General features: G+C 51.4%; 1 long non-coding RNA gene across 2 annotated transcripts; it reads right to left on the reverse strand.

Moving 5' to 3' along the window:
* Window positions 1–1423: 1423 nt before the first annotated feature.
* LOC149324553 (uncharacterized) lies at window positions 1424–14549 on the reverse strand. 2 transcript variants are annotated; one of them, XR_016286820.1, is made up of 4 exons: window positions 14325–14549; window positions 13577–13654; window positions 4029–4112; window positions 1424–1574 (listed from the first exon to the last, which is right to left on the reverse strand). It is a non-coding gene; the product is annotated as an uncharacterized LOC149324553 (long non-coding RNA). The 2 variants fall into 2 exon arrangements; XR_016286819.1 differs by having other exon boundaries at window positions 14259–14549.
* Window positions 14550–27446: the final 12897 nt, after the last annotated feature.

Consider the following 27446-nt stretch of genomic DNA (forward strand, 5'->3'; position numbering starts at 1 on the left):
CAATGCAGAGAATGACCTTCTGCGTACATGCGAACGAACCCACTTGTCTTTTCGCATTTGTCTTATATTGCAAGATATTTTTAACGATTGTACAGCTATTATAGTTCTCCATAAACTCAGCAATAAAATTCCAGTACGGAAAAGTGTCAGGTAGGGAGACACGATCTCGCCAATGCTATTCACCGCCTGCTTAAAGGAGGTATTCCGGGGCCTGAAATGGGGCGGGTTCGATACAGGCCGCGGCGGCTGAATTTCGATGAAGGTGAAATTCTAGAGGCCCGTGTGCTGTGCGATGTCAGTGCTCGAAATTTCCGGAGCCCATCACTACGTCGTCCCTTATAGCCCGAGTTGCTTCGCGACGTTAAGGGGACACGGTAAGCAAAAATCAGAAAAATATCAATTTTTAGTTTTTTGCTAAATATGAAATTACATTCTTTTCTGCTTCGTTTGATGTATCACACTTCATCCTGGGCAATTTATATCAACCTGAAAAAGCTATCTGAAAGCAAAGCGGTCAGCGACACCCCCCTTTACCAGCGATGTGTTTTTTTCCGTTTTTACTAAAAACTAAAAAAAAACTCGAAAAGTTATGGAATTTAGCTGCAAGAGAAAGCTCTCTGGCAACCATCCAAGCTCTCTGACTACCATTCAAGCTCTCTGGCAACCATCCAAAACCCAAACGAGTCCTTCAACAACGTCGTATGGGAGTGTGCTCAAAAAATGTCTTTGCGGGCCTACAGACAATGAAGATTGCTACATTAGATGCTGTTCTGACCTTCAATGATGGCGTCATCGCAAGAACTAAATTTTTTGAGGCATGTGGACTAAGTCCGGGCGGCAACACTGTCCGCTGGCTGAAGCAAGTCGATCGGTGTCGAGTTTACTTTGCTGATCGAGCTACGCAGCAAGTGACAAACCAGGCACGAGAAGCTAAACGGCAGGAAAAGAAGCACCAAGCTGACCTAGATGATAACTATGCAGCTTATGCCTACTGAATAAAATGGTCAAAATGAGTTGGCTAAGTCGAAATCTTGTGATTGAAGGTTTTGTTTACTTTAAACTGAGTTTCCTCAAAACAAGAGTTTTTGTTAAGTCGGTACCATTATTTTCTAAATGACAATAGATATCAAGCTGATTTTTTCTGTGTATACAGTAAATATATGTGGAAATTTACTGCACCAAAATTATCAGCGTGCAAATAATATTGTTTGCTTTAAAAATAAAAATATATACAAAATTTGGTCAAAATTAGGGTGTAGAAATTAAAAAAATCACTAATAATTTCATTTCTCGTATACTAAAATAATTTTGGTACAGCGACTAGAAGATAAAATTCTGAACAAAATGCCATAAATATCTTGGTGCTATATTTAGTAGTTGCTGAGAAAAGTGTACCACAATATGCCCCAAAATACATGGGAAAGATGGGGCTTACCCTGTGACGTTAAACCCCAATAAACCAAACCAAACCAAAACTGAAATGGGAAGTGTTAGGGATAAGAGTTAATGGAGAATACCTTAGTAATTTGCGATTCGCTGATGACATTGCCTTGGTAAGCCACTCAGGACAAGAACTGCAAAGCATGGTCAATGAGTTAGACAGGCATAGCAGAATGATGGGGCTAAAATTTAACATGCAGAAAACCAAAGTAATGTTCAACAACTTAGCAGGGGAACTGCAGTTCGCAGTTAGCGAGGTGCTGGAAGTAGTAAGAGAATATGTCTACTTAGGGCAGGTAGTGACCGCAGATCCGGATCATGAGAGGGAAATAACTAGAAAAATACGAATGGGGTGGAGCGCATATGGCAGGAACAAAGAGGGTTCAGCTTAAGTTAAAGACAATGCAGCGAGCTATGGAAAGAAAAATGATAGCTGTAACGTTAAGAGATTGGAAGAGGGCACAGTGGGTGAGAGAACAAACTCGGGTTAATGACAGCCTAGTTGAAATCTAGAGGAAGAAATGGGCTTGGGGAGGGCATGTAATGCGAAGGCAAAATAACCACTGGTCTTTAAGGGTAACGGAGTGGATTACAAGAGGAGGCAAACGTAGTAGGGGACGGCAGAAAGTTCGGTGGGCGGATGAGATTAAGTGTGCGGGGATACCGTGGCCGCAACTGGCAAAGGACAGGGTTAATTGGACAGACATGGGAGAGGCCTTTGACTTGCAGTGGGTATAGTCAGGCTGATGATGATGATAATAATCTTACACTTAAGGCGGTGCTTTATTGTCCACTCGAATCGTGTCTTATCTCTTCCATCTTCTTTTGCTTATATAGCAAGCCTACTAAGGATGAGCTATAGCTTCGAGTGTGCCGCTGGCTGCATCGTTCGGTTGCGCTGAATAGCGGCACAGGGTGGACTGCGCAAAACGGCTCTCGCCGTGAAAATCCGGGTATTCGAGGCAACCTCTTCAGATGGAAGTTTCACGCTGCGCATTTATTTGCTTCGGTCTTACCGCTGGGGTAGTTACTGCGAGGAATACCTTCCGTCCCACCGTCCGACATCTTGTGAGGTTTCAAGCAGTTTAATCGAAGCCTTTGAAGCCTGCGGCCTGATACATGTCGCATTCAGCAAGCATATATGAATTAGAAAACACGTTAATAAAGAACTTCTCTGAGCGGCCAATCTGGGGAACTCATTTACCGGATATATAAGGAGCACGTGTCATTAAAGCCCTTCTTGAACATGCTCTTCTTCATACGATTGGATCTGTGGTGCATACACCTGTACTGCTGAAGCGCTACCCCTCTTGGACTTTGCTTTACTGTGGTTTACCGCGGGCTGCGCTCCGATTTACGAGTCGAAGAGGGGGGAAATTCGTGGGTAATCGGAACAGCCATTAATGAAGCCTATACTGAACACACCCCCTGCTTTTGTTTCTCTTGTTTGCCTTAAAATTAATAACGTCCGCCGCAGCCGTGTTTCGATCGAGGCGAACCGCAAAAGGCGCCCGAGTGCCCTGTGAGGTCAGTGCACGCTAAAGATCTCCAGGTGGTCGAAATTATTTCCGAGCCCTCCCCCACCCCAAGTCTGTCTCTTTCTTCTCTCACTTCCACCTTCTTTCCTTCTCTTACGGCGTGGTTCGGTTATCCACACGATGTGAGAGACAGTTATTGCGCAATTTGCTGTCGTCCAAAACCAGTTTTTTTTTTAAACATTTACATTTTAAATGTCAGTCTCAAAAATGTTTCGCACGCGCATTGTAAGACCGTGAAAGAAGTTTCATTCATTCTAGGAGGATACTGAGAGGCTTCAGAGACACTTTCTGCCATGATTGCAATGGACGTGCGCCCCTTGGAAATAGAATAACAAGAAAATATTAAATTCCTCTAGACATGAAATGAAATGCGAACTGACTAATGAAACACGAAATAAAAATCTTTGCAGAAGGAGACTGAATACTTCAGCAGTTACTCAAAATTTGATGGCGCAAATTGGTCTTAAGAAGTCTGAACAGCGCTTGGTACAGATGCTCACCAGCAGTTATTTTTTGTTACGCTTCTCGAGATTCAGTTTTTGTGCTTTCTTTGACGCTAATGGATGCGGTGACCGGTAGTAATGAGTTTCGATGCATTCTGTTAGGTGCAATATGTTGAGGGCGCAATATCGCCGGGTGAAAAAAAAATGAAAATTAGTTTGTAGGAAAGGAAATGACGTAGTAACTGTCTATATTCCGGTGAATACCCGAACCACGCCATAACGGAAGGGCAAAGGAGAAAGTGAAATAAGAAACAGAGAAAGAGGTGCTGTAGTGGAGGTCTGCGGTAGAATTTGAACCATCTGGGGATCTTCAACGTGCACCTACATCGTACAGCACACGAGCGCTTTTTCCGTTTCGCGCTCAATCGAAACGGAGCCGCCGCGGTCGGGTTCGAACCCGGGTACTCCGGCTGAGTAGCCGAGCGTCATAACCACTGACCATTAGCATTTTCATACACCTTACGCAGACAACGAACACCTTCTTAACCACTTAAACCATGCAGTACACAATACTTTTGTGTTCACCAAGAAAGACTAAGGTATTTACCTGCGAGCTTGACTCTCGATCCTCGTCAGGTGCTGTCGTCAGTTGTTTCCGTGACAACGAAGAAACTGCGTCCTTTAGCCGCACCTGCGGAAGCGCCGGAAATTGGGAAGCTGGTTAGAAAATACGGCGAAAGTTTTTTCCCTCCAGCATGGAGAGCGCAACGCTAAAGAAAGGCGGGAACCAAGTCCGTGTTGGTCTCCAACGAATGCCACGAACAACGGCGAGGTTGTGGCAGGTAGTTTAGAGCAATTTGATGGTTATCACATTCGTTTTGGTTCAAACGAACTAGGAAATTTTGTTCTGACGTGAAGGTCACTTAGTCCGCAACAAACATGACGGTGCAGGATAGAGGAGTCCTTCATCTAGCTAAGCTCAGGTGTTCGCTGCAGCATTCAAGCGAAAATAACTGTGTCAGAGCAGTTTATTCTGGGTAGGTTAAGACTGAAATGATGCACTCAAATCGCGCTAGACGAAGAGCCTTGAGCAGTCGGGAAAGGGCAGACCCAGTACATTCCACTTGTCCGCCTATAGAAAATTAGAATTTCGGTGGAGGCGAAATTCTAAAGAAAGAGCTGCCATATAGCGGAGGGCTCTGAAACGTGCCCTGGCATTGCATGCCACGGGTACCTTTTCGCGTTTCGCCTCCATCGAAACGCGGCCGCGTGGACGGGTTCGAACCCGGGAGCACCGGCTGAGCAGTAGAGTGCCGTAATCACTGAGCCACCGTGGCGGAGTTTTGCACATGTCCGCTTCGGTCTGTGCCAACTAAGGCATAGTTTGCAACACCTTGCCCGTATTTAATAATAGCGTGCTCTGGGATGAAATGCACTGAAAACTGCATCAGTGCTGGCATCAGCCAAAACTAATTTTACTAACCCTGCGTTCCGAATGCTTACGGTTTTGCACTGAAGTGTCAAAGCAGAGGTAAGCGTTTGCGTCCTAAGTGTTGGATTTCTATGAAAATAACCGAAATGAGATGGAAACGGCGTTTTCTTCTTTCTTGAACAAATACTATCTTGGGGACGCGCGCTCAGTGGACGCTTCAAGGCAATGGACCTAGGGGTCGTATTTTAACATGACAGCGTTAACGGCCCCGTGTCGTGTCGCAGAAAACCGGTGTCGTCGTCGTCTACGGCGTTGGCTGTGAGCGAAAAGTCTCAGCAGCATTAATACATAAAAGTATTTCGGGTCATAGCTTCGATTAATCTAGAAGGTTTGTTCTAGTGTACTGACTACCAGGATGTCCTGTCGTATACAAAACTTTTGTCATGCAGGCTTTCGTCGGTACGGAAATGCGGCTACAGCGTTCGCGGTGTGCATCTGCAAGTTTCTGTAGTTCTATGGCTCTCTTTTCAGTATCCCTCACATAGTCGTTTTCGCACTAGCGTTCGTTCGAAAAGCCGCCGGCGTCGTAGTTGTAGTTGCTGGCATCGCGGAGGAAGAAAAGTATCATGCCAACCGTTCGCCGCTGAATGTTCCAGATGGTTTAATACCATTCAGCGTTTCGAGCAGCATGAACTTGTTTGTTTAGTTAGAGAGCTTACGGGAGGAATTCTAACTGGAAACCTGTAATCGGGGCTGCGGGTGTCCACCGAGATGTGCGATACAGTTACTGCAACTTCCTTTCCTCAAATCCAGTTTTCGCGTCGTCCATTACGGCACCGAGACACAGCATCTCTTTTTTAGAGCGCAGCTCTTTGGCGTCCGTTCCTGGGTTTCGCGTCGTCGTCGGCGTCGGCGTCGGCGTCGGCGTCGGCCTCGTAACCAGCTCCGCCCCCAATGTCTCGCTTTTCAATTGGTCGAAATGCTCGTGACGTCACAGTGCGCGAATTTCAAATGGGGCCAATTGTACTTTGGCTAGTAACCATGCAACCAATCAAAGGGATCGTATAGTGACGCTGCAGCTAAGTTGGACTGAGTTTAGTTAATTGCTTAAATAATCAATTAGCCTAATTAATATACAGGAGAATGAAGAGGTCAGAAGAAAAGAAAAGACGCGCGCCTCAGCGACAACAGCGTCCGCGGAAGGAGACGCTGCTGAAAAAAACAGATAAGTACGAAGCCGCGTTCCCTCCACCACCACGCACTTCCCCACTCAGTAAGACGTTGCTCGTTTCATATACGTTGTGTCGAACATCCTAGACAGTTCCAACAATTGACAGGTTAATGACAGAACACGATGGATAGAAATAAAATAATATAAATATGAAATAGCCTAATTAACCTTTCTAGTTAGACCGCATAAATCAATAAAACCGAGAACGAAATTGGTCGAGTTGGGGAATCGAACCAGGGTCTCCGGAGTGCGATACGAGCACGCTAGCCACTCCGTAATGCCAGCTGAATGGTTTGGAATGAACAAAGGCGCGTCTAGCTAATACGGCGTCTTCGTTCACTCCCATCTTCCCCCTTTCCCTTACGGCGAGGAGCAGGTGTCCACCCAGATATGCGAGAGAGATACATTTCCTTTCCTCAAAAAATAAATTTACCGTCCAGCAAGGCGTACAGCCGAATTGGCGATGGCGTTCTGTGGACTCCCTGGCAGCGTTGCAAGACGCTGTCGCGTTCCACTCTTACAGGCGAAGCTTAACATGTTAACCACACATCAGTAACACACGCAGACAGCCAATGGACGCGTCATTCGCTGGCAGCGCTTGATTCATCATTCACAACCACATTCTTAACGTACGCTCCCTTGCCGCACATGCCAAGGACGTACACCACGATCACTTTCTGCGCCATTCCTCTGTACTTTGCTTTGCTGAAACCTGGATGGATCCCGAAGAGCCTCTCGAAATCATAGATTTCCTATACTGCTGTGGTGCTCGCAGAGACCACAACAGAGCGGCGGGAGTCGCTATCTACTTGCGCACAGGTCTCTCTGCAATACCAGTCGAAATGTTTGGCACGTCACATGAAGTTGGCGAACTGTGCGCCGCAAAGTTGCCCAACGGCTTGCTGGTAGTAGCTGCCTACTTCGCCCCTACCGCACTCACGAAAGACGTCGTGCACTTCCTGCAACTCGCATTAACCGTCCATCGATCCACACCGATGTTAGTAGTGGGGGACTTTAATGTTGACATAAAGACAAACAGCAATTTCCTAACACTTATGCGGGAGAACATCCCGTTCCTCTCGCTCGTAACGCGTCCCACGGCTGTGACAACCTCGCGAGGCACTTGCATAGATCTCGTCTTTGAGAATCAAGCATTGGTGTACCAATTAGAACATATATCACTCTATTTCTCCGACCACAAAGCTTCCTTCATGACTGTCAAGAACTGTTAGTGCAGTCTTTGTTAAAGAAATACGTGTGAAAAATAAAAAAATTCTGTGATAGCGCATACATGTGTTTCTCGATTCCTTTGCCTCAATCTATCGAAAAGGTGAAACAGCTTATCTGCTGCGCTCAAATTTCGCATTAGGAAGTAACGTAATCGTCGGTAATTTCTTTTTCTCTCTCTTCTTTCACTCCCACCTACCTGCCTTTCCTGACGGCGGGGTTCGGGTATCCGCCGAGATGTGAGGCAATTTACTGAGCCGTTTCCTCTCAAAAATGGGCTGCGTTCAAAGCTGTTTGCAACGGGCAAGGCGTCGCGCTGGACGCGCGATGGCTTTCCGTGGACTCCCGTGGACTGGCTGCAATAAGCTGTCGCGTTCCATTCCTAAACGCGAAGCTTAAGCATCTTCGAATTTTTTTCCTCTGTTTCATTCCTTTGTCCTTTTAGCATTGCAGATACCCTTTAGGACGCCAGGGTTCACAGCAATGATGCAATATTATACAAGAATATTCTTACAATAAACAGCCCGTTGCAGCCACTTTCACACAGGAACTGGGGTTTGCGCAAGGTCGCAAGACGCCGCAGATCCGGGCGACCCCTCCAACTCTTCTAACAATTTTATTTTGCGCATAGAATTTTTTCATTCTCTCTTCATCGGCCGATTGATTGATTGATTGAAAACATCTTTATTTATTCAGTATTTTCAGAACATGTGGGTGGGCCGCCTAGTCCGGTAGTCCATTGGCTGCTGCTGCTGCGGTGGCCCTCCCCACCAGCCAGTGCTGACGGTCAGGATCATCGCTGAGCAGAATAGCCTCCCACTGCTCCTCCGAGGGGTTGGGAATGGGGTCAAGTAAGGGATTAAATTGGCATGCCCACACCATATGGTAGAGGTTAGCTACCTCTCCACAGTGTGGGCACTGCGGAGAGTATAGTGTAGGGTACCACAGGTGTAATTTAGCTGGTGTTGGGTATGTGTTGGTTTGTAGTCTCCTAAGGGTGTTCTCTTCTAACTTATTGAGGGATTTGTGTGGTGTTGGGTACTCCTTTCTGGCTGTTCTGTACGGCGCGAGATTGTCAGCATACACTGCTAAACCTATCAGGTCACGGCACCCTTCATGGTCATCAGGGGGAGACGCCCGGTATAGAAGAGCTCGGGCATGCCTGTGAGCGGCTTCGTTCCCTCCTGGTAGTTCCAGGTGACCGGGAAACCAGATGATTGAGGCTTGGTTGGGTGGATGCTTAGTCGGCAATGACAACCCTGACTTATGAATTAATCCGGAATTGTAGTTGCGACAGGCGTTCTGGGAATCAGTATCCGCATCCGCAGTATGCATCCGCAGTATGCATCCGCAGTGTTAGTCCAAAGGTTATGGCACTCGGTTCCTGTGCTATAATACGCAGGTAAACTCCTCGCCCCGGCTGAATGAAGAAGAAATGCAAAATGCATCCGTGTCTGGTGAAAATTATTGCCGAAAGGTGAACGGAGGCATTTTTTTATGTTCAACATACAGCCTCATGCGTTGCTAACCGATATGTGAGGCAACTACTGCGCCATCTAATTAAAAAAATGGCTGAGGCTTAACTTGGTTAACCCTGGTCAGATGCCAAGCATATTGGTGGCTAGGCTTGGTAATACATGGCTTTCCTTGGTTGAATACTTGGTCATTTTAATACAGCCACTAGAAGCCTTCGTCGTGGGGGAAGACAACGGCATGGCTACAGCGGAACGCCGACTAACCCCGAGACGCGCGTTGGGTGAGCGCCTGGATTGCCACGGAAGCCGCGTCCGCCTGCTCGGTGGAGCGAGCGTTTCACCTACACCGAGTGTGAACGCGCATTCGAAATGCGCGGGAATGCCGCTCGAGGACATTCCGGTGTCTGTGCGATGGCATCATTCTCCCTCTCCCAGCGCGTGACGGCGATCTGTCGTGACGGCATGTGTCACGTGGTATGGCACGTGGTGTGACGTCACTGTACCACGTGGTCTGCACAGCGTGCAACCACAGCGACGGCGCGAGGTGGACCCCTTCATCATCATCAAAACGTTTATTTCCACCGAAATGAGACTCCTTTTTGGACCCCGCGGCACGCAGGCCTAAGGGAGCCCTACTTAGGAGCCTCGCAAACTAAGGTCTGGTGAAGACACATTGTCTCTTCACGGCCTCAGCCGCCAGGCGGATGGCTTGTTGCTGCTTAGCGGGGTCCTCGCTCCGCAGCAAGGTCTCCCAGGCTTCCCTATCTTCTATCTTTTGCTCGGCGCCCGGGCTTCCAGCACATTCCCATATGACATGGTCGAAAGTGCCCCTCTCCCCGCACGTTATACAATATTGGTCTTTCTCCTCTTTGGAGATTGTTAGGTATACCCAGAAGGGGCTTATATGATTCCCCCCTTGCAATCTTCTCCACGCAATTGCCTCCTCTTTTGCGAGGGAACGGTCGGGCGGCGGATAGACCCTCCTGCTCAGCTTATAATGTTCCGTGATCTCGTGGTATGAAATTAGGCTATCTTTCATGTCTATGCGGGAGGGCTGCTCTGCGGCCGCCCGGTGATAGAGAGCTCGGGCAAGCTCGTGTGCAGCCTCATTTCCTGCAATAGACTCATGCGCTGGGATCCATATTATCTCTATGTTACGTTCTATCGGCCTCGCCTCGAGGACGTGTTTGGCCTCTTCCGAGATTCTTCCTTTCGCGAAGTTTCTTACTGCAGTTTTGCTGTCACTTAAAATCGTCGTGGCCTTGGTACCGACGCAAGCGAGCGCTATCGCCAACTCTTCCGCCGCATTGGCATCTCTCGTGCGGCTCGAAGCCGCTACCGTTGGTACTCCTGCCCCGTCGACCACAGCGGAGACAGCCGCCCCGTGCTGTCCGCACGCCGCGTCTACGTACGCCACCTGGTCTGCCGGTCGCTCCTTCATCTTCCTCTCGTAGGCCTTAGCCCTATGTTCTCGCCTTTCCTTGTTATACACGGGGTGCATGTTCCGCGGCATAGGTGGGATGCATATCTTGGCCCTGATTCCTGCCGGGATGTTTACCATCTTGTGCGTGCTACTTTCTGGCCGGATTCCTACCCATTCGAGTATTGTCCTGCCCGTTTCAGACTGGCCGAGCCGTTCTAATTGGGATATCCTCACCCCCTCTGCCAGCTCAACCCATCTGTTGTGTACCCCCATTTTTTCAAGCCGCTCCGTCGACGTAGATATCGGAAGTCCCAGAGCTCGCTTGGCGCATTTCCTCAATATTCTATCTACCTTCTCTATTTCTGCCTTGTTCATGTTTAGGTACGGCGTCGCGTAGCAGATTCGACTTATTACGTACGCCTGCGACATTCTCAGGAGATTCCTTTCTTTTAGTCCTCGCCCTTTTACCGCTACCCTCCTGAATATGCCTACCACTTGGTCTGCATATGTGGCTAATTTCTTTATGGTATTGGTGTTGTTGCCTTTCTTGTTGATAAACATGCCTAGGATCCTCATTTCCTCGACCCTGGGCACCTCCAGGCCTCCCACCACCACTTTAATTTCTACGTCTCTCTTGTTCCTGCTGTTGCTATTGTACACGAAGAGCTCCGACTTCTGCGGTGAGCACGCCAGGCCTCTTTCGGCCGCGTACTTCACCACTACGTCTGTTGCCCTTTGAAGACTCCACTCAATTTCCGCGTCGCTTCCGTTATTCATCCACATGTTTATGTCGTCCGCGTACATGCTGAATTTTAGATCAGGGATCTTGTTCAGCATAGCCGGGAGACCTCTCATCGCTATGTTGAATAAGAACGGGGACAGTACGGCGCCTTGCGGGGTACCTTTGCTGCCCAGCCTTATGCCGGGGGACTCTGCGTCGTGGAATTTAATCACCGCCTTCCTCCCTTGGAGAAAGTCCTTGATGTAGTCGTATGTTCTCTTGCCCACGTTTACCTCCTCCAGACCTCTGAGCACCGCCTCGTGTCGGACGTTGTCGAAGGCCTTCGTGAGGTCAAGACCTAGGATCACCTTGGCATCTAATCCTTTCCTGTCTTCCTCTGTCGTGACGTCATGCGTCACGTGGTATGTCACGGGGTGTGACGTCACTGTACCACGTGGTCTGCACGGCGTGCAACCACAGCGACGGCGCGAGGTGGACCTCCGTCTTCCTCTGTCGTGACGTCACTGTACCACGTGGTGTGCACGGCGTGTAACCACAGCGAAGGGCTGTAGTGTACCTCCGTCGTCCTCTGTCGTGACGTCATGTGTCACGTGGTATGTCACGTGGTGTGACGTCACTGTACCACGTGGTGTGCACGGCGCGTAACCACGGCGAAGGGCTGTAGTGTACCTCCGTCTTCCTCTGTCGTGACGTCATGTGTCACGTGGTATGTCACGTGGTGTGACGTCACTGTACCACGTGGTGTGCACGGCGCGTAACCACGGCGAAGGGCTGTTGTGTACCTCTAGTAATATGTTTCGCATAAAAAAAAACGGTGTTCAAAAGTGTTTCCAACGGGCAAGACGTCCTGCCGAAAGGGCGATGGCGTTCCGTTCCGTGGACTCCCTGGCATCGCTGCAACATGCTGTCGCGTTCCATTGCTTAAAGCGAAGATTAAGCGCCCTCAATTTCTTTTGTAGGTGCACACCACAGCCACCTACCTTAAAGTGCGATTTAGGGGTCCACTGAACCAGGGAGCGATTTATCCGCCTTTTCTTTCCTCAAAAAGCGGAATGTGCAACGTTGTCAACACTAATAAGACCATGAAAGGTGGTGACCTATTCTGTGGCGCGTTTATGCCACGTTACCCTGAAAGAGGGCTTCACTCAATTCGCATAGAATGCAGCTAGTTCTGGAAGTGATGTCGGGGCACGTTATGTTTCCCAAAGTGGTCCAAATTATTAGTAAACGCTCCACTACCTCGTATATTTCTCTCTTTCTCCTTGCATTGAGAGGTGAGACAGTTACTGCGCCATTTATTTTTATTTATTTATTTTTAAGTTCTAGAAGGGATGTCGGGGCACGTTATGTTTCCCCCGGGAGTCCAAATTATTCGAAAGCGCTCCACTACTGCGTTTATTTCTCTCTATCTCCTTGCTCTGTGATGTGAGACAGTTACTGCGCCATTTATGTTTCTCAAAAACCACTAATTCCGCACCCGCCGCGGTGGCTCGGTGGTTACGGCGCTCGGCTGCTGACCAGAAAGAAGCGGGTGCGATCCCGGCCGCGGCGGCCGAATTTCGATGGAGGCAAAATTCTAGAGGGCCGTGTAGTGTACGATGCCAGTGCTCGTTAAACTTCAGATGGTCGAAACTTCCGGAGCCCTTCACTACCTCGTCCCTCATAGCCTAAGTCGCTTTGGGACGTTAAACCCTAATAAACCAAACCTAAACTACTAATTCTGAGGGCGTGTCGCATGGTACGACTCTGGGTGGTGGAGCCCAAGCTGGACACCCGAACGCACTGCTAGAGTAAGGGGGAAAGTGGGATCTCAAAGAGAGGAAGAGGTGCTGTAGTGGAGGGCTCCGGAATTATTTCGACCTTATATCGCAGAGCACCCGGGTGCCCTTTCGTTTCGCCTCCATCGAAACACGGTGGCCGCGGGCACGTTCTAACACGGGAACTCCAGCTCAGTAGCCGAGCCACCGCGGCGGATGGCTGTGGAAATTAGTTGCAAACTTCCACCAGCCCAAGTTGCTCCAGGAATATTCGAGACAAAGAGAAATTGGCGATGTGCATAAGCAGTTGTTTCCTATGGGCACAAATCTGCGTGTATGAGCTGTCTCAGAAAGGAGTCACAAGAGTTCGTAACACTTCTACTTGCCGCAGCGTATGGAACAGGTTCCGCTTTTCCAAAAACTGACGCGATGTAGAGAATGTTCCTAAAGCCTAGGTCATGAGCAAAATAAGATGTAGACAAGATGAAGCAAAAAAAAGGAGGCTTATGGGTTAATGGGGGCTTAACGTCCAAAAGTGGCTCAGGCTATGAGGGACGCCGTAGTGAAAGGCTCCGGAAATTTCTTCCACATGGGGTTCTTTAACGTGCACTGACATTGCGCAGTACACGGACCTCTGGAAGTTCGCATCTATCGAAATTCGACCACCGCGGCCGGGATCGAACCGGCGTCTTTTGGGTCAGAATTAGAGAAATTTGGGCAAGAAACTAGAAGCAAACAGAGAACCAATAGTTTGTTGTCCTAATATTCTCTTTCATGTGCTCTCATATTCCCTTGGTGATCATGAATTTAGGAGCCCGATACCAGCTAAGCCGGCCATGCGTTTTAAAGATCTCGAAATTGTACTCACGTCGCCGTCGCTCGTTTCCTGACGGCCATGCTGCGGGTGTTCCACTGGCTCTTTCACATGGATGCGGATTCCTTCTTCCTAAAAGTGTAAAAGGAAAGGCCTGTTAATGTTCAGGGACACTCAAAGAGTGTTCACACCCCCACAAGGCCTGCCGACACTGCGTCCGAAAGCGCATTCAATCATCTTTCACTGTCAAAATTGGAAGTTTTGTATAATTTTTAAGGCACACTCGTCGAGTGAACGGTTCTCAGTACTAGGCCTATTCGCGGATGGTAACGCGCGAGGCTGCAATGGCTTTCAGGTTGACAGGGTAATGAGAACGCCAGTCGGCGCCACCATTAACACATCGAACCGAGGAAGACGATGCGCTATGTGATAGTCGCGAACTCTCAAGTAGTAGTATATGAGGATGCGCGTGGCATACAGGAAGCTGCACGAGCAGTGAGCGGCAGCCCTCCCGATATGTGACGAGAAGCTTATGAATGTACAAGGTGCGTCGAGTAAGCTGGCTCCGACGCACGTCGAGCGCTACGACACCTACATGCACTGCGCAAAGAGCGCTTTAACCGCCAAGGAAAACAAGAAAATGCGGCAGCATCTAATGATGGCTTGAAGACCTGTTACTGGGCAAACTATTCGGCCGCGGACTTCCAATGAGATGTCCAAAAAGGCTTGGATCTACCTGCCCGCCCTCGCTGTTCCGGAACATGCTGTCTTCGGGCTGTTAACAGGGCACTGTAGTCCTCACCATGCACGACGACGTACAGATCCCGCGCCGAGGCAGATGTCGTGGAAAGCTGCTGCCGGTCGATATCAGTCCACATAATTATGAAAAGTCCTCCATGTTTTACCGGCGTCTTCAAGCAGTTCCTTTTGAGCATTCCGAGACGCTGCACCTGCGACACGACCCGAACACATTGGCGTCTCTTCCTGGACTGATGTCGCAGGCCCGTCTAACTGGGTGGATTGCCACGTCAGCAGAACAAGTCGTGCTCACGTACTCTCCATCTCTCTCTCTCTCTCAGCTTTCTCGTGGTTTCTTTGGTGCCCGTTTCTGCGTTTCGTGGCGTCGCCGTCGCCGTTATACGTTCCAACCAGCAGTGGACACGTTAGCCGCGCTTTAAGCTACGAAACCAATGGAGCGGGTGCTTGGAAAGAAGAGGGCAAAATTAGGAAATTGGCTTTTGAGGAAAGGAAATGCGCACTATCTCACTCAACCACCTCGGTGGACGCCTGAACCAGAGGGAAGACGCATAACTGCTGTCTTGGAACAGTGGACACCTCATTCGTGCTTTAAGCTACGTGGCGGTCGTGAGAGATGTGCGGTGCATGCTTTGGCATTGATAATGTTGTGCCAGAAACGCCGCGCTGAAGCCATAGGCCGTCGGCGTTCATTATGTTCATTGGCGTTGGCGTCGCGAACCTTCTACACTCTGATCAATTTAAGGAAAGGAAGTGCGCATGACTGGCTCCCTGAGTCAGTCGACGCCTGAATCGCGTTGGTAGGTACAATCTTTGTCAAATGTAACCGGAGTGCATGGTTTGCTTCTCATTCGTATAACAGGGCCCTCAAAGCTTGTTTTTCTTTTTCCTTCGATCTTTTAACTCTCCTCTATCTGCACGTGGCAGCGGTGGTGGCTCTGCTCGAGCCAGTAGGCAGGCCCGTGCACTTTCCTTTTCATCCTTCTCTCAGTCGCAACAACAAAGCAACAACTCAAAGATCAAAAAGTTATTTGATGGTGAGAACAGGGGTTATTCTAACGATACAGAGGTTTAGAGCGTGTGGGCTGGCATAATACCTTTAATATACGACTAAGAAGAAACAAACGTGCAGCCCGGTTACTTTTGACAAAGACCGTACGTGGGATGATGAGCGAGAGAAATAGATGTGGGCTGTATACGTTGAGTGGTGAGCGAACTCTCGCGATCAACCATTAACTGCCACCTGCCAGGGTGGCACGGTGGGTGGGGACTTTAATATAGATATGAAGACAACAGGAATTCATTACCACCGATGTGGGAGAACACCCGGTTCCTCTCGCTCGTCACGCCTCCCACGGCTGACAACCTCGCGAAATGCATAGACCTCTTTTTTGGGCACGAGGCATTGGTGCAGCACAAGCTTCCTTCATGACAATCAAGAACTGTTAGCGGGGTGTTTCTTGAGGAAGGAATATGTGTGAAATATAAGAAGTCTGTAATTGTAAATGCATGTGCATGTCTTGCTGGAATTCTTTGCTTCAATTATCTAAAAAGCTGAAACAGCTGATCAACTGCACAGAAATTTCGCATTAGAAGGTAACGCAATCGTCGGCAATTTTTCACAGTGAGAAGAGAGGAATTCCCTTTGGTGCTCAGCATAAAATTGGTTTAGTGGAAAGGAAGGTCGCAGTAGCAACCTCATTTCTTGGTGGGCTCTTCTAAAGCACCGTTGCGACGCGAAGGGAGAAGACGGGCGCACATCGGCTCCTATTCTGATCGCTCCTTATTGCGGTCTGTCAACTCGGACCCCACGAATCTTGGCACCATCGTCTCCGCGAAGATCAGCGGCACAAGTGGGCCCCACTTCCATCAAGGTGGGCCCATTTTTGACGAAATTCTGAGATTTTGAAGCTTTCGCCCACCGCCGCGGCGCTAAGCCTAACGGCGGCGGGGCGTTCGCCGGCGTTCGCCAGCCCCGGCTGGGGATTCCCCGGCGATGGCGGCTCCAAATACGGTGACCGGCTATGATCCGCTGTCCATGCAAGTCGTACGCATGGAAACCGTTCAACCCGAGGACCTTCCAACATCGGAAGATGACTATTTGGCAGATATGGTCAAAATCTGGAGACGCCGGCAGAAGACGAACGCTCCCAAGCCAACTGGAGCCGCCGCCCAGCACCAGGCGGCAGTTCGGTCCCCGCACGCTTCGCAAGGAAGTGTCGGTGGCGCGGCCTTGAAGGGTGCAACTTGCAAACCCCAGTGGCGGCCGCAGCAGACGCCGCGCATTGGACGCGACGACCTCATCGTGGTGCTCAAGCCACGCGAGACGCTGGATCTGAAGGCCACCTTCGCTCCAGGTGAAGCCGGAGTTGCCGTGCGCAACATCATACGGGACTGTGGAGAGGTGCAACTCTCTGTATGGCCCGTGTGGGACGAGAATGTGCTGGTGTGTGGCGTGAACTCTGTGCCAGCCGCTGAGAAGCTCCTCGGCGATGTCACGCTGACGGTCGGCGACCGCCAGCTTCTGTTTCGCGGGTACGCCAAGGCTTCTGGCGAGGTCTGCAAGGGAGTGATCAACGTTCACCCCGGCGAAACGTCGGCCTCCCTCAAGCAGAAGCTGGAGTGGAGACACGGAGAAATACTTTCTGTGCGCAAGCTGGGCGGCACCGCCATCGCAGTGGTCACCTTTCAAGGGAAGAAGGTACCCCGCCAAATCTTCTGCAGCGACCAGGGCATTCCTGTGCGACTGTACAAGAAGACGATCCCCGCCTGTCATCGATGCGGCACGGTGGGGCACCGGGCTGACATCTGCCCGCGGCCGCAGTCGGGACGCTGCGGCCTCTGCGGCTCTCAGGTGGCCACCACACCCGAGGGCATACCACAACATGAGTGCACCCCCCGATGTCTGCTGTGCGCGGGTGCCCACTTCACCGGTGCTGCCGGCTGCGTCGGCAAGTACCGGAAACCGATCAAGCCGGGACCATCACGGAGTCAAAGCAAGCGGAAGTCGGCTCAGAAGCAAGCTCCGCCCACCAATGCCAAGGACAGCAAGTCCACTTCTGCGCCGGGCAAGTCCGGTCATGTCAAGACGGCTGTGAAGTCCGGGACCCAGGCGAGGTCGCCGAACTTCAGCGCTGGGGATTTCCCGCCTCTAGCGACCGCCCAAAACAAGGTGAGCGATTGGGCTAGGGCTGCCTCCGGGCCTCTTTCTCCCTCCCTCTCCCCTACGGAAGCCGCCCTACAGAGGCAAAATGTTGAACTTAGGCGCCAAACAGAATTCCTGGTGCGGAAAATTCAGGAGCTGGAGGCTAAGTTAGAGGGACGTAAAGAACCTCACGCTGGTCCTTCCGAGCCTATAGAACTAGCCGAGCCGGAGGACCGAGATGAGAATGCCTCGGTCGCATCTGGGCTGACAAGCGTGTCGCAGCAGTCGGCCAGCACAGTGGTTGGTAGGCTGCCAATGGTGGAGAGCCGCCTGTACAACCTGGAGAGCGAAATTGATGCTCTGCCAGGTAAAATCATGGAAGCGGTCCGGGGCTCCATTCAGCAACTTCTTCAGGCCGAATTGGCAAAAATCATGCCTGCTATAGTGGCACAGGTTACTGAGACAGCTCTCTCTGTCGTTCAGGACCAAATTGAAGCTCAACTCAGTCAAAGCCGCTCCCGCTCGCGGTCTCCGCGACCAGACCTCCGCAGGCGGAAGGTGGTCCTTCGCCAGGCCACAGGCTCACTAGAAAACATTCCGGCCGCTCTCTCTCCGGACGTGCTGGTGCCTCTGCCTGAGGCCCCATCACCTTCGGGGGTGGGACCTGGCCCCCAAAATTAAATAATCACGTTCACGATGGCTAGCCGACCCCAGCGGAAAGCCAACAACAATTCGGAGCAATTCGAGATCATACAGTGGAACTGCAGGGGTCTACGGAGCTGGAAAAAACGGTCACACCTCCAGCTCTACCTGCAGTCTCTCGGTACCGCACCGGCGCTCCTAGCTCTTCAGGAACCCGGCGCAGATGCTAAATTCACAGGGTATAGCTCGTTTCAAGGCGGTCCTACAACGTGCATCCTGGTGAACAAAGCGTACACCGCAGTCCCAGTAGACCTCGAACTGGAGACTGAACAGGAATACAGTATGGTCAAGGTCCTGCCGCTCAAGCGCCGCGACCCATCAATACATGTCCTTAACATTTACTGCCCCCCGCATAAGCCGCGCGTGACCTTCAACGAAATCTTCTACCGCGCGCTCAAATCGGCTGACAAGGAACCTCTAGTGATCGTTGGGGACTTCAATGCTCCAAGCCTACATTGGGGCTACCACTTTGAGAAGGCCAGAGGACGCAAGCTGGCGGAGCTCATCTCCACACTTCGTCTTACACTCCTCACGGATCCGTGTTGTCCCACACGTGTGGGCAACTCGGTTACGCGAGACACATGCCCTGACCTGACTCTCGTTACGAACACCAGAGACGCTACCTGGGAGAACCTGGGAGAGACTCTTGGTAGCGATCACTGCCTTCTCCGGGTCACTCTTCTGGCGAAGGCGGCTCGCAAAAAGTGGGGCCACACTAAATTGACCGATTGGCATAAGTTTCGAACAAAAGAGATACCTCCCGTGCTCTTATCCGGCGGATATGCGGAGTGGGCAAAGCAATTAGACACAATACAAAGACAACACGTCACGACACTTCAGACCACTGAAGAGATCCCTGCAGTGGACAATCACCTCCTGCACTTGTGGGAGGCTCGCCGGAGTCTTACCAAACGGTGGAAGAAGCAAAAGCTGAATCGCAAACTTAAAGCTCGCATTGTCGACCTCACGGAGCAGGCTGCGGCGTATGCTGCCCAGCTCACCGATTCAAACTGGATAGAGAAGTGTAATTCGGCAGCGCGTCAGATGAGCTCGAGAGGAACATGGCGCTTCTTTCGCAGTCTCATCGACCCCACTCAAACGAGAGGGGAGACGCAAAGACAGCTCCGGCGGGCTTTGCACGGGTACCAAGGTACGACGGCTCAACTCGCGGACACCCTGTGCGACAGATATCTCTGCCGCATAGAGGACCCAGTTGGACCCGAGTACGAGTACGCGGGAAAGCCGAATCCCGACATTGATGCCCCTTTTGAGTTACACGACCTTAAGGCGGCTTTAGCTAAAATGCGGCGAGGTACGGCTCCGGGTCGGGATCGCATAACAGTCAATCTGTTGGCCAACCTCCCAGATTCGGCCTACCTCCACCTGCTAGGGTACATTAACCAGATTTGGGACGGGCGTCCACTCCCTCCCGAATGGAAGACCTCCTTGGTCACTTTCATCCCTAAGCCAGGCAAGCCAGTGAATACCGACAACCTGAGGCCCATCTCACTAACCTCTTGTGTGGGCAAGCTTATGGAGACGATGGTTAGGGATCGCCTCTCTCCACACATAGAGACCAAGGGCCTCTTTGCAGACACTATGTTCGGGTTCCGACCGCATATGTCTGCGCAGGACGTCCTCCTCCAGTTACACCGCTACATAATACGACCCACTGCCATGCGCCACAACGACAAGGCCATCCTTGCCCTTGATCTTAAGGGGGCCTTTGACAACGTTCGTCATAGCAGCATCTTGGCTAACTTGAGTACCACTGATTGTGGGCGCAAGGCATTCATATATGTAAGAGACTTTCTCTCCAAGCGTCAGGCCTTCCTCAAGATTGAGGATGACGAATACGGACCATACACGATGGGTACACGGGGTACACCCCAAGGGGCGGTCTTGTCGCCACTTCTTTTCAACATTGCCATGATGCAGCTTCCCCACCAATTGGCCCGGGTGGAAGGCATTCATCACGCACTATACGCGGACGACATAACAATTTGGACTACCGAAGGGAGCCTTGGGGAAATGGAGGACCGCCACCATAACCGATAGCTACGCTATCGGCTGTGGTCTCCAATGTGCTCCCGCAAAATCGGAACTTCTGCACATCAGATCCGATCCTAAGGACAACACGAGTTTGCAAATCTCTCTGACGGGAGGCCCCATCAAAGAGGTCGGGGAGCTCCGCATACTAGGTCTGTTCATCCATAACAGGCTCAGCCCGGAATCCACTATTGCCAAACTCAAGCGCGTAGGCGAACAGGTCGGACGCATGATCCATCGCGTTTCTAACAAGCGCGGCGGGTTGCGAGGCAGGGACGCGCTTCGGCTCGCCCATGCCTTCGTGACCAGCAGGATCCTCTACTCCGCTCCCTACCTTCGCACTACGAAACAACAAGAAATAAGAATCGACACCATCGTTAGAAAGGCTACAAAGCGAGCACTGGGCCTCCCAGTGGCCACCTCCAATGCTAAGTTGTCGGCGTTGGGGGTGATCAACTCCTACCAGGAGTTACGAGAGGCCCACCTCGTGAACCAATATACGCGACTCTCGCAGACGGCATCCGGGCGCCGCCTGCTAGACCGCTTGCACATCCAACACGAGTGCACTCCAGAGGAGACGTGTCGGATTCCGGAGCTATGGCGTCACAAGCTCTGGGTCCCTCCACTCCCGCGCAACATGGACACACATACACACGAAGGCAGACGAGAGGCGCGCGCTCGGGCCCTCGAACACCAACACGGATCCAAACAGGGTGTATACTACGTTGACGTGGCAGGGCCGTCGCCCAATGGATTCTACACGGCCGCAGTAGTTCACCAGGATCAATGCGTTAACGGGCTCTCCTTTCGAGCTCGAAATTCAGCACAGGCTGAGGAAGTAGCCATTGCGCTTGCCGCCTCGGACTTGAATTCGAAGGTAATCGTGACAGATTCGCGTCGAGCCTGTCAACACTACCTGGCTGGCGAGATTTCACCTTTAGCCTGGAGTATATTAAAGCGCGCAGTGAGGGAATCGGACCCTTCGCCCAAACGCATAGTTTGGACTCCAGGCCATCAGGGCGTTAGAGGTAATGAGGCTGCGGACGCGGCTGCCCGAGCGCTTACCTACCGGGCACCTCACCCAGGCTCTTCCGGCTCGGAGATTGTGCAACCGCTTCTGCGGTTCAGAGAAATTCTGGACGACTATTGCGAACGCCATCGTCTTTTCCCGGTCCCTGCTAAGGGCCTGAGTAAAGCTGATGAGCGAACTCTGAGGCGCTTGCAGACCAACACTCTGTTGTGTCCTGCAATAGTGAAACATTTCGACCCCAAAATTGATGGGCGCTGCCCTCACTGTGGGGAAGTTTCCGATACCTTCCACATGGTTTGGGCCTGTCAAAAGAATCCTTCCCTTCCCCCCAATCCTTCCCCTTCCCGAGAGGCATGGGAGGCAGCCCTGCTCAACTGCTCGGGGCTGGAGTCTCAAAGGGCTCTAGTCCAACGGGCGCGAGTAGCGGCCTCGTCCAGCGGGGTCCCGGACTAAGGACTCCACCTATGTAAAGGGCCATTTTTGGCCTGCAAACTCTCCTGTTGTTTATTAAAAAGTTTTCACCACCACCACCGACGGGGAAGATGTGGGAGCGACAAAAAAAGAGCAAAGAGGTGACGTAGTGCAGGGTTCCGGAAAAATTTCGACCTCCTGGGAATCTAGCATGCACTGGCTTGGTTTAGTTTGGCTTATTGAGATTTAACGTCACAAAGCAACTCAGGCTATGAGGGACGCCATAGAGAAAGGCTCCTCAAATTTCGACAACCTGGGGTTCTTTAACGTGCACTGACATCGCACAGTACACGGGCCTTTAGAATTTCACCCTTATCGATATTCGGCCGCCACGGTAGGGATCGAACCCGCGTCTTTCGGGTCAGCAGCCTCCGCGGTGGGGCTAACGTGCTTGGCGTGAATTCAGCACACATATGATTTGCGTTCGTTGCTTTTAGTGGCTATTTACTGTTAATAAAAATCAAAATGGAAGGAAAAGATGTTGCTAGCCGTGGCATCTGCCAGAGAAACCGTTTGGTGGCTAGCGGGAATGAGAGGACACGGAGAGGGAAAGAAACAGGAGAGTGAAAGAAGAAAGGATAGGGGCAAGGTGGCAATACACAATATGTATACAAATACACGATGTTTCGCCTGAAATGAAATGCGGCCTTTGTGGTGGTGTTCGAACTCGGGAACTCCGGATTAGTAGCCGGGCACCGAAAACCACTGAGGCACTGCAGTGGATGCCCGTGGACGTTAGATTTAAAAGCTCCACCAGCAGCAGTCGCTGACAAATCATTCGATGATGATGATGAAAACGTTTATTAAAGCCACAATGCCTTAGTTGAAGGGAAGGCTGATCGGGTCCCTAGTCCGGGACGCCGTTGGTGAAAGCCGCTGCCCGTGCTCTGGCGACGAGGGCTCGTTGTTCATCGAAGTCCGAGCTGGACAGGGCCGCCTCCCAGCCCTCCCGCGTTGGCTGATTTATGATGTCAATGCTGTAATTTTTCTGACAAGCCCATACCATGTGGTACAAGTTTGCCTTCTGGCCACAAAATTTGCACTGTGCCGAAAAGGACTCGGGCTCAATGGCGTGAAGCGTAGCTGGGTTATTGAAACACATAGTTTGTAGCCTGCGAAGGTGACATTCCTCTGATTTACTGAGACCCTTAGCGGGCCTCTGGAGTGTCTGCCTTTCAAGGCGCAAATGTTGCAATATTTCTGAATATGTCGTTAGCGGAGAGGGGGAGCCAGAATCAGTAAGGGAGGACGAAGAAGGATGCCGGGGAAGAAAGGCTCGGGCCGAAGCGTGTGCGCGCTCGTTTGCTTCAACTCCCTGGTGACCTGGTACCCATATTAATTCCTACATTGACTAAGAATTTTGCAGGCTAGCGGCGTGATTCTGCCACGCATATAGTTTCTATAAGGCGCCTGGGAATCTGTAACTATGTATTTAGATGCGGAGTGCGTTGCGGCTAGCGGTATCACTACTTCCTCCATAGCCCGTGTATCCCCGTCACGAACTGAAAGCCCGTCCACGACTTGGATTTGGTGCACCACTGAGATTGTTGATATTCCTTGTACAGGACACGCAGCGTCTACGAAGAAGGCTCCTTCTTTTGTTGAATAGCACTCGTTCATCTTCTTGCTCCTCGCCACTCGTCTAGCATGATGATGCTCCGGGTGCATGTTTTTGGGAAGCGGAAGCGTAAGGAATTTGCTCTTCCACTCTTTAGGTATATCTTGTCTCCCAGCCACTTGCTGCGGAAAGCTAATGTTTAAATCTTCTAAGACCCTGCGGCCAGTCGTAGTTGTGGCCAGTCGCACTACCTTGCTTGTAAGGTGGGCGCTAATCAATCATCAGCCGTGTTGTGTACCCCTAGTTTTAGTAGACGCTCCGTAGATGCTTTCATGGGTAGGCCGAGTGCCTTCTTATAAGCCGTTCGAATGATAACGTCCAGGTGGTTTAGATCGGTCTACCTCAAACGAAGGTACGGGGCCACATACACTATCCTGCAGATGACAAAGGCCTGTATTAGTTTAAGGGTATCCTGTTCTTCCATGCCGTTTTTCTTGCTTGTGATCCGAGACATCATACGGATGATTTGTTCGCACCCCGTTCAGAGCTTGGTGATCGCTGCTACGTTCACACTCGAGAAAAAGTGAATTTGGTGAACTGCATAGGCAGTTGGTTTCCTAAAGGCACAAATATGCGACTGTTAGCAGCCTCCTTAACGGCAGTTACGAGAATTCGTATATCTCCTACTTGCCGCCGCGTGTAGCATAAGCGCCGTTTTTCGAAAATTGAAGCGATATCGAGAAAATCACAGAATTACAGCACAGGAGCGAGATAAACTAATCAGACAGGTTAATCAAAGAGAGAACCGCAAAGATGCTGTCCTATCGTTTCGGTTCGTGTGATCACGTATTTCTATAGTAATCGTGAATTAAGGGATCCAATATCAACTTTGCCAACTATACCTTTTAACGATGTCGAAATTGTCTCCATGTCGACGTCGCCATTTTCCTGACGCGATGCTGCGGGCGTTTTAGTGGTTCTTTCACATGTTCGCCGCGGTAGCTTGGTGGTTATGGCGCTCGGCTTCTCACCCGTAAGACGCGTTGTTCGATCCCGGCCGCGGCGGTCGAATTTCGATGGAGGCGAAATTCTAGAGGCCCGTGTGCTGTGCGATGTCAGTGCACGTTGACGAACCCCTGGCGGTCGACATTTCTCGACTCCTTCACTGCGGCGTCCCTCACAGCTCGCATCTGCTCATTTCTACTCGTTCGTTGACCGAGTGTTGGGTGCGCAGCAATGCAGACTTGTATATGAGCCTGTTATCCCCCTGTGCTTATTGTGTGCTGAAGTGCTCCTCCGGACACCGAATCCTACCGACTTGGTGCATTGAATCTGCTGGCTCTATACTGATGTTCGGGAAGAAGATAGTGCGAATAGCTTCCGAGAAGACTGAATTCATATGAAACCTTTCTGCTGTGTTGACCTCAAGACTGAAACAGATTTTCCAACCCCTATTTTTCCTCCGGTGTGGGGTTCTTTGGAAGATTATTTTTGTGTGTGGGTTTTTTCAAGGTGTATGTATTTTTTGGGAACCGCGCTTTGCTTTTAGTGAGCGAGTTGTGAGGCGTAGTGGCTACAGGTAAGACGCAGACAGACGATGTCCTGAGTAAGCTATCCGGTAGACCTTTCGGTTTGGTTAGGTTTATACTGGTTTAACGTCCTAAGGCAACTCAGGCTATGAGGGACGCCGTAGTGGATGGCTCCGGAAATTTCGACCTCCTGGGGTTCTTTAACATGCACTGACATCGCACAGCACACGGAGCTCTAGAATTTCGCCTCCATGGAAATGCGACTGCCGCGGCCGGGGTCGAGCCCGCGTCTTTCGGGTCAGCGCAAACACAGTTCCTATTTTCAAAAACTGGATTTTATCGTTTTGCGCTCGACTTTGTTCAGGGTTACTAATGTTGAAAACGTATTCCTAGACGTCGTAATGCAATATAATGCAAACATGCATCCTAAATTTATAATTGAAGCAAAGCAAAATGCCAAAGTAAGCACAGATCTGCATCAATAATTTAATGTAACTCAAAATTAAGTCGTGAAGCTTTATTTACCTTTCTGATATTCACTTTTCTTTCGTAGTGTAATAAATTCTATTAGAGACTGATGACGCTGACAACCTACGACTTGACTGGCGTTTCTCTACATGAAAGCATATTGAACAAAGGAACGGCGTACCTTATTAAAAAAAAATAACCAAATTTGTCGTTCTCCGCGCATTTTACTGTTACATTGCGCATAGAATTTTGTCATACTCAAACTCTCAAATCCATAAGTGTTATCCTGAATCAACCCGATGTAACGCATGGGTTATTTTCAGAACAGTCCCGAAGCGTGTACTTTCTTTTATTACCACGAATTATTTGGCTGTTCAGTGTAACGTTGTTGGGGATTTTTGGGGTCGCAGCGGAGCACCAGAGAGAGACGACCAGCGTGGCAGGCTTCTAGTTCCCAACTGCCCGTGCCGGGCGTGCGCCCCGAGCACGCGCTGTCGTTCTTTATTTTCTTTTATCGCGGGAACGCCGATCTCAGCGCCTGCGCTTTATAGCGTCGCCGGGCGCTACAGGGCCCCCCGCCCAGACGGAACGTCGGAATGTACGTGCCGACGGGGCAGAGATGGAGTAGCCACGGCAGGCAAGCAGGCAGCTAGAGTAACAATGTCCCCACGGGGTCGCTACAAGGTCCGGTAAGTTCAGGTCAGGGGCCGGGAAGAGCAGTCGGGTGGAGTGCGCCGGCTCAGGTGGACGACCCTGGCTGCTGCGCAAGGGGCGAATGATGCAGGGTGCCGAGTTGACAAAGGACATGGGGGCAGGGAAGACCATGGTCGGGCCGTCGCCGTTTGCAGTGCTGCCCGCGGACACAAGTGTCGTCGGTGCTGGAACATTGCAGCTGATGTCGATGGGGATCCGACGCGCCGTGCACGCGGTCACAAGCACAGGAGCGGCCGAAACGGCTCCATGGACTGACAGCAGCTGTGGTGTGACCGTCGGCACAACGGTGACAGCCGTGACGATGCCGGAGCAAGTTGCTGGGCTCAATCCCAGGTGTTTGGGTGAAACGGGAGTGACAGTCCGGAGCGACTGGCCAGTGCTGATGCGCGTGTGGGCGCGGTCGGCTGTGGGTGGCCGCAAGAAGGTTGTCGCAGTGACAGGCCGTGGAGCTGAGACGGCTACATCAGACGGCTGGCTAACAGCAACAGACACAGCTGGTGGATGGACAGTTGCTGCACTGCTCGGTGCGGGTAGCTCTACCATTCGTTGCTGAAGGTTGCTCAAGTCAGGCACCAAAGCAGACGCTTGCTGCGACAGTGTCGAGCTGCCAGGATCAGAATCCGAGATGCGGTTGACCGTACTGAGGGCTTGGGGTGGGAACTCTTGGGCAGGCGGTGTGGCCGCCGGGGTAGTGGGGCTGGTATGTGGCATATGCTGCGGTGGCGGTAAACTCACCTCGCCTTTAGCACGATCGCTCAGGTCAGTGACTGACGGTTGTTGCGGAATGAGCGATGAGGCGGCAGGTGAGCTTTCGGCTGGCAGCGATGCCACGCAGTAGGTTATAGAAGTTGGCGGAATGGGGCACTCGTCGAGGAAGAGCTCGACTGACGGCGGCTCGATTGCAGATGAGAGAAGTTGCTCACCGGGCTGTGCCGTAGACGCTGTATCGTCCTTTTGGGAGGCGGTATGGCCGGAGGCGTTGAACAAGGTGGCGCGAGGTGCATGTGTCGCTGAGTTCGCTGACGTGGCAAACCGCGGTGGGCCAGGCACCTCAACGAGCTGCTGAGGGAATGACTGCGGACTTCGGGCCGTGGAGTCGTCGCACAGTGTTGCTAGCGAAACCGGGGTAGCAGGATGTGCTGCCGGAAGCGATGCGGTAGCGTCTGGTGCGGTCGGTGCTAAAGAAGCCGGGCCGGAGACGCTGGACTGGAGTGGCGGCGAGGCGGCGAGGGGCTGCTGAGGCGGGCCGGATTCTGAAGAGGGCTGCGTGGGCGCGAGCGAGGCCGGTGCAGGGCCAGAGGCTGGCGGCGGCGAAAACGGGCCCGCTGCGTCGTAGAGCGGCGGCGGAACGTAGTAGGCGCCGAAGTCCGCCAGGACGGCCGCACGCAGCTCGTCGTAAGGCCGGCCACCGAAGGCAGATTAGGTGAGCCGACGCAGGAGGTCGGGTGGGAGGATGTCGCAAAGGACTGCGTGTTTGAATGGCTGGATGGTGATGCCGTTAA

Source organism: Amblyomma mixtum, unplaced genomic scaffold, assembly GCF_055824585.1.
Source record: "Amblyomma mixtum isolate Tamu unplaced genomic scaffold, ASM5582458v1 scaffold_23, whole genome shotgun sequence".
In the NCBI taxonomy this organism is placed as follows: Eukaryota; Metazoa; Arthropoda; class Arachnida; order Ixodida; family Ixodidae; genus Amblyomma; species Amblyomma mixtum.